The sequence below is a fragment of the Saccopteryx bilineata genome, chromosome 5, assembly GCF_036850765.1.
Source record: "Saccopteryx bilineata isolate mSacBil1 chromosome 5, mSacBil1_pri_phased_curated, whole genome shotgun sequence".
Lineage (NCBI taxonomy): Eukaryota > Metazoa > Chordata > Mammalia > Chiroptera > Emballonuridae > Saccopteryx > Saccopteryx bilineata.
Window position 1 is genome coordinate 7,092,138 of NC_089494.1, and position 7,716 is coordinate 7,099,853.

The following is a 7,716-nucleotide window of genomic DNA, read 5'->3' on the forward strand; positions in this document are numbered from 1 at the left end:
GGCCTCCTCCGCTGCAGCAACGAAACCCAGCCAGACCACTATTCCCAACCTGCGGTTTTCCTCTGAGTATAGCCCGACTTTTATCTCACTTTAAACTTACTTTTAAAAACTACATTTTTCTTTTCCTTCTACCCTCATAGTATTCTTTTTATCTTAACTTTTTAAATACATATAAATACTTCTAGGACAGTCTTTTTTTTTTTTTTTTTTTGCCTCATGAACTTAGCCTTTATTTTAATTTCTCTTTTACCTTCTAGTTCCTATTTAAAATTTCATCTCTTTACATATTTTTAACTGCTAATTTTATTTTATCAGGATTTTATCAACATGTTATTCTTAACTATTTGGGTTTAATTTTTTTTTCTTTTCTGGTTTTTGCTCTTTTTTTCTCTTTATTTTTTCTTACCGTCTTCTACCTCCCCCCAAACCCCCAACACATAGGTTAATTCTTTTTTATTAAATGTATTGGAGTGGCATTGGTTAATAGGATCATAAAGGTTTCAAGTGTCCATTTCTGTGATACATCATCTGTATATTGCATTGTGTGCCCACCACCCACAGTCAGCTCGTTTTCCATCACCGAACATTTTGCCCCTTTTCCCTTGCCTACCTCCCCATCCCCTTCCCTCTGGTAGTCACCATACTATCTGCTGTCTGTGTCTATGACTTTCAGTTTTATATCCCACATATGAGTGAAGTCATATGGTTCTTAGCTTTATCCGACTGACTTACTTCACTTAGTGTAATATTCTCAAGGTCTATCCATGTTGTCGATAATGGCAGTATTTCATATTTTCTCATGGCTGAGAAGTATTCCGTTGAATATTATGTACCTCATCCTCTCTATCCAGTCATCTAGCAAAGGACACTTTGGTGGCCTCCATGTCTTGGCCACTGCGAATAATGCCGCTGTGAACATAGGGGTGCATATATCTTTGCGAATAAATGTTTTCGAGCTTTTTGGGTACCCAGAAGAGGAAATTCTGGGTAGTTCTTTGCTCGCTTGCTCTCTCTCTCTCTCTCTCTCTCTCTCTTTTTTTTGTGTGTGTGTGTGTGTATTTTTCCGAGGTTGGAAATGGGGAGGCAGTCAAACAGGTCCCGCATGCGCCCAACCGACCGGGATCCACCCGGCATGCCCACCAGGGGGCGATGCTCTGCCCATCTTGGGGGGTCGCTCTGCCACAATCAGAGCCATTCTAGCGCCTGAGGCAGAGGCCACAGAGCCATCCTCAGTGCCCGGGCCAACTTTGCTCCAGTGGAGCCTTGGCTGCAGGAGGGGAAGAGAGAGACAGAGAGGAAAGAGAGGGGGAGGGGTGGAGAAGCAGATGGGCGCTTCTCCTGTGTGCCCTGGCCGGTAATCGAACCCGGGACTCCTGCACACCAGGCCGACGCTCTACCGCTGAGCCAACCGGCCACGACCTCATTGCTCTCTTTTATCTTTTTATTTCACATATGCTACTGTAAATGTGAAGTTTAGAAAATTCTCTCATTTACAATGTTACTCTTTCTAAATATTCATTCCTTTCCACATTTTTTCTTTTGTCTTAATTTTTTATATTTTCTCATCCTATTTTAATGTTTTCTTTCTCTGATCTCTCATTTTGCAGATTTTTCCTGGTTTCAAACTTTCTGATTTAACCACCGAAGTATCTCAGCAGCCGCAAATGGAATCTAACAATTATTACACCTTAAAAGAGAAAGAATGGCATTACACTCACCAAACCCAGAAGATATATAACCTTGTTGTGTTGGAGAACTCACTGCAGTGGGAGGTCTTTACAGGACAAGAGTTTATTTTCCCCCCACACCTTGCCCCCTGTCAGATACCAGCCCCATATGAAGCTAGAAAGGCACCTCTCGTGGAGCAACCCCAACACAGCAGCAACGCAGCCTAGCCCTTAAAGGGAACCGAGCTGCTGGGATCAAATCCAACTCCTCCATTTACTCGCTGTGTGACCTTGAGCAAGTGACTCAACCTCTCTGTGTCTGTTTTCCTCACCTAGAGTATGTGGATGATTACAGTATCACCTTACTGGGTTGATGTAAGATTTAAATAAGTCAGTATAAATAAAGCATTTAAAACAGTGCCAGGCACTTAGTAAATACACATTTTTGCTAATATTATGACTTTATAAGAAGTCATCCTAAACAGTGGTTGCTCTTAGGAGTGTGAAATAGCCAAGTATCGTAGATGATGGTCCTGATGGAGCAGCTTTTATTCTTCCTCTTGTAGAAAACACTGTAGCCTAGCAAACTGATCTTTGGCATTCTCTCTTCCTAACAGAGAACCCTGATTGTTTTCAGATATCAACACTCCTTTAAAGACTCACGGTGGGGGGTTGGCGTGCTGGGCATACACACGTGTGTGTGTGTGTGTGTGTGTGTTGGGGTGAGGGTGAGGAACAATTTTATTGAAGAATGAGTATGTTGCTCCCTTTCCAGTGCCCAATGCTAAGTGAGCCTCTGCATTCTAGAATTCTAGAGAAAAATCATCTGATTGGCTCGGGCCCGCCTATGAATTGGGTTATGGGTCCACTGGAGTCTATCAGGCAAACAGACACACGGAGTGGAATTATGGCTGCTCAACTTTCCACTCTCCTTAAGGGGCTCTGTGTGTGATAATCTGGTGCAGTATGTAGCCTGTCTCCACAGATATGCATCTCCTAGTTGTAAAAGCAGGGATAGAAAGTACAGTTGTCATAAAATGTGATGATCATATTTTAAGATATTTCACTGGAGAGAAAACTTCGGAATGCAAAACAAAAAATAAGAGAATTTGACTAAGGAAGACTTAGAGAAGGTGAGTGAATGACAAAAAAAATTCTCAATCTGTTTATAAGAAAGAAAAGCATTTTTAAATTAGAACAGATATAAAGAAATGTGCACTGTCTGGGTTTATTGCAGAGGGGGTTATAAGTGAAAACAGTAAAACACTAGGAAATTGTAGTTTAGAAAATGCTACATCTGCTCTCACTTGAACGATTCAGAAAACACAGCATCCAATAAAAATCCTATATTCAGTTAAAGATAAACAACGAATTTTACTAATTGAGAAAAACACAGAATAACACAATTACAAGATTGCATCTACATGGAGTAAATTATCCTATTTTTAAAACAGAATCATAGACTAGATTAAAAGGACAGAATCCACACCTTTGAATCTTATTTTAAAAATTAAAAGAAAGAGGAGATAGAAGAATTCAAAAACCTGGCTCAGATAAATCCTGCTTGCATCAAAGCAAATATAGCTGGCCCCAGCTTGACTGATAACGTTATGTTCATCCCAGGACCCCAGCATACCTGGGCATGCCCAGAACACCAGTGGCAGTACCCACTGGAGGACTGTTTTCATGAGAAACTGGCGTCCTCGCAAAGCATTTCTTCTTCGGGCAGAGCCAAAGAGAAACCCGTAGACGGCAGGTTGGTATGATGCTGTGTGCAGCCGGAAAGGGGAACGCCCATAAGACAAGCTGCTTGGCCTAAGGCTGCCTGCTTGGGAGAACTTTCAACAGCAAGGGGAGGGTGCTGTTGAAGCATGTTGGAGTCAGCTCTGCACAATACTCCATTCATTGGCCCCAACACAGCCTCTGCCCCAGCCTCACTGAGGGATCGTTGGCAAGCCCCTGCACCTCCATTTCTTCTACAAAAGAAGGCGATTGGAGGAATTGCTCCAAAGAGGAAAAATTGGGAAATAAATAGCTTTCTCAAATGTACATGAAGCTTTTCTAAAAATTAACTGCAGTTTTCAAGATAAAGATATTCAAACTAAATACTCAAAAATTTTACACATGCTTTCTCAGACTCCCATACGATAATATTGGAGAGAAACCCAACACACCACCTATATGCACATAAGTAGGCAAGAGTGGAAGAAAGCCTCTCATGGAACCGTGAGTTGAAGGGACAATACCAAATAATGGGGACATTATTTTAAAGACAAAAAAAAGATACAGAGTACACAGTTAAAACTACATTGGAGGAACTTTCATATCTTTCATGCCTATGGTAATAAGAAAGAAAAAGAAAAAAACAACTAAATCTATAACTTATGGTAATAAGAAAGAAAAAGAAAAAAACAACTAAATCTATAACTTAATTTCAAAGAGATATAAGTGACAAAAAAAATTTTTTTTTAATTCAGCAAGAGGAGGGGAGGCGGCCCTGGCCGGTTGGCTCAGCTGTAGAGCATCGGCCTGGCGTGCGGGGGACCCGGGTTCGATTCCCGGCCAGGGCACATAGGAGAAGCGCCCATTTGCTTCTCCACCCCTCCTCCTTCCTCTCTGTCTCTCTCTTCCCCTCCCGCAGCCAAGGCTCCATTGGAGCAAAGATGGCCCGGGCGCTGGGGATGGCTCCTTGGCCTCTGCCCCAGGCGCTAGAGTGGCTCTGGTCGCGGCAGAGCGACACCCCGGAGGGGCAGAGCATCGCCCCCTGGTGGGCAGAGCGTCACCCCTGGTGGGCGTGCCGGGTGGATCCCGGTCCGGCGCATGCGGGAGTCTGTCTGACTGTCTCTCCCCGTTTCCAGCTTCAGAAAATGCAAAAAGAGGAAAAAAAAAAAGAAAGAAAAAAAAAAGAGGAGGGGAGTCAGGGACAGACTCGTGCATGCATCCCGACCAGGATCCACCCAGAAAGCCCACTAGGGGGCGATACTCTGCCCATCTGGGGTGTCACTCCATTGCTCAGCAACTGAGCTCTTTTCAGCATCTGAGGTGGAGGCCATTGAGCCATTCCCAGTGCCTAGGGCCAACTCACTCCAGTTGAGCCATGTCTGCAGGAGGGGAAGAGCAAGAGAGAAGCAAGAGGAGGCGGGGTGGAGAAGCAGATGGGCCCTTCTCCTGTGTGCCCCCACTGGGAATCAAATCCAAAACATCCACATGCCAGGCTGATGGTCTACCAATGAATCAACCAGCCAGGGCCATAAGTAACAAATTTAAAAGAAAAAAATAATAAATATGAAATAAATAAATTAGAAAATAAGAAAATATCTGTTTAAGAGGCAAAAGTGAGATAAATATTAACTAATATAATTGAAAACCACAGATATTGCCAAGAAAATACAAGTGAAAAAATTCAAACAACTACATAAAAAATGTTTCAATTATTAGGAAATACCATTCCAAGTTAAACCCTAAGTTTAAAACATTAAAGAAAATGAACAATTTTGAATAAAATTAACAGAAGAAAGAAAAGAACTCTCAGGTAGAACAAGGAAAAAATAGCAAAAGGAAGAGGAAGGAGCAAACGGAAAACATTCAATGGAGATTTGCCGAGTGAATGAGTGAATGGCCATAACTTAAATAATACATGTGACCATTAGGAAGCAACTACGTATTTATGTGTAATTCCACCACCCATAGATAGATGGAAAGATAGATACGCATACATCTGTAGTTACCTTAATTGGGTATACTTTTTTAAATTGAAATAAATTTTACATAATAGAACATTCATCATTTTAAAATGTACAATTCAGTAGTTTATAGTGTGGTCACAGAGTTGTGCACAATCAATTTTAGAACATCTCATCACGCCAGAAAGAGGCCCCATATTCATTAACAGTCTGCTCCATTTCCCAGCCCTAGGCAACTACCATCTAACTTCCGTCTCTATGGATCCCCCTAATCTGGATGTTTTATGCAAATGGAATCAGACGCTATGTGGTCCATTGTGACTGGCTTCTTTCACTTAGCATAACGTATTCAAGGTTCACCTGTACTGTAGCATAAACCAGTACTTCATTGCTTTCATGGCTAAATCATATTTCATTGTAAAAACACCCACATTTTGTTTATCCATTCATCAGTTGATGGATATTTGCATTGTTTCCACTTTGTGCCTATTATGACTAATGCTGCTGTGAACAAGCATTCAAGTATAACTTTTTGCATAAACAGATGTTTTCAGTTCTTTTGGGTATACATGTACACAGGAGTGTAATTGCTAGTCATATGGATTAAGTCATATGGTAACTACATAATTTTACATTATCACCAGCAGTGTATGGGGTACCAATTCCTCTACAACCTTGATGACATTACTTTCCATTTTCTTACCAGTGTTCTAATGGAGTAGTATCTTGTCAAGTCGAGTGGTATCTCATTGTAGTTGCATTTCCCCAGTGGCTAATGATGGTGAGCATCCTTTCATGTGCTTATTCACCATTTGTATATCTTCTTTAGAGAAAGGTCTATTCAAGTCCTTTGCCCATTTTTTAATTAGCTGATTTGTCTTTTTATTGTTGAATTGTAAGCATTCTCTAGTCTGGATCTTAGGCCCTTATCAAATACACAATTTACAAATATACTGCTCACAAAAATTAGAGGATATTTCAAAATGAATATAAAGCAATTTGATATTTTTTTATTAAACAAGAACATCAGAAAAGCAAACGACAGGCCCTGGCCGGTTGGCTCAGCGGTAGAGCGTCGGCCTAGGGTGCGGAGGACCCGGGTTCGATTCCCGGCCAGGGCACACAGGAGAAGCGCCCATCTGCTTCTCCACCCCTCTCCCTCTCCTTCCTCTCTGTCTCTCTCTTCCCCTCCCGCAGCCAAGGCTCCATTGGAGCAAAGATGGCCCGGGCGCTGGGGATGGCTCCTTGGCCTCTGCCCCAGGCGCTAGAGTGGCTCTGGTCGCAACAGAGCGACGCCCCGGAGGGGCAGAGCATCGCCCCCTGGTGGGCGTGCCAGGTGGATCCCGGTCGGGCGCATGTGGGAGTCTGTCTCTCTCCGTTTCCAGCTTCAGAAAAATACAAAAAAAAAAAAAAAAAAAAAGGGAAAGCAAACGACAAGTCAAAGAAAATTGTTCAATCTTGCAAATGAGATGCAAAGCCAACTTTTATTTTGTTGGTGAAAATGCACTCGACAAAAGGCTGAAAGTACTGGAGTGTCTGCACGTCCCCTGATCCCCTCATTTTTGTGAGCAGTGTATTTTTTCTATCTTGTGGGCTGTCTTTTCACTCTCTTAATGATGTCCTTTGGCACACACAAAAAGTTTTCATTTTTATGATGTCCAAATTATCTCTTTTTTCTTTAGTTGCTTGTGCTTTAGGTATTATGCCTGAGAAACTGTTGCCTAATTCAAGGTCATGAAGCTTTATATCTATGTTTCCTTCTAGGAGTTTTTAACTCTTATATTTATATCTTTGATCCATTTTAGTTTAATTTGTGTATGTGGTATGAGGTAGGTAGGGGTCTAACTTTGTTAGGGGTGCAGCACCATTTGTTAAAAAGACAATTTTTTTTCCCATTGAATGATCTTGGCACCCTTGTCTAAATGGGTTTATTTCTGGATTCTCAATTCTGTTCCACTGATCTACCTGTCTTTATGCCACTGCCACACTGTCCTGGTTACCGTAGCTAAGTAGTAAGTTTTAAATTGAAAGTGGGAGCCCTCCAAAGAAATATACTTTTAAATTGTTTTGTAACATTTTCACTTCATAAACTTGAAAATTTTCACATTAACATGTCAAAAGATATAATTCTATACCATTAATATAATTAAATGTGTAGTATTCCACATTATGAATTTTTCATTAGTTATTTGACCAAAATTATACCATATTGTTAAATACATAGGTTATTTCTGATCTTTTATTATCATAAACAATGTTTAATAAATATTCATGCAATTAAATCTTTGCACCTGCATTAAATTATTGCTTGAAAAAATTATCTGTACTTAATTATAAAAACAGTTTAAGTTTATGTGCAGTTATTT

At 41.0% G+C, this 7,716-nt stretch overlaps 1 non-coding gene across 1 annotated transcript; it reads left to right on the plus strand.

Moving 5' to 3' along the window:
- Positions 1–6,395: 6,395 nt before the first annotated feature.
- Positions 6,396–6,471, plus strand: TRNAP-AGG (transfer RNA proline (anticodon AGG)). Its single transcript has one exon. It is a non-coding gene; the product is annotated as a tRNA-Pro (tRNA).
- The last annotated feature ends 1,245 nt before the right edge of the window (positions 6,472–7,716 follow it).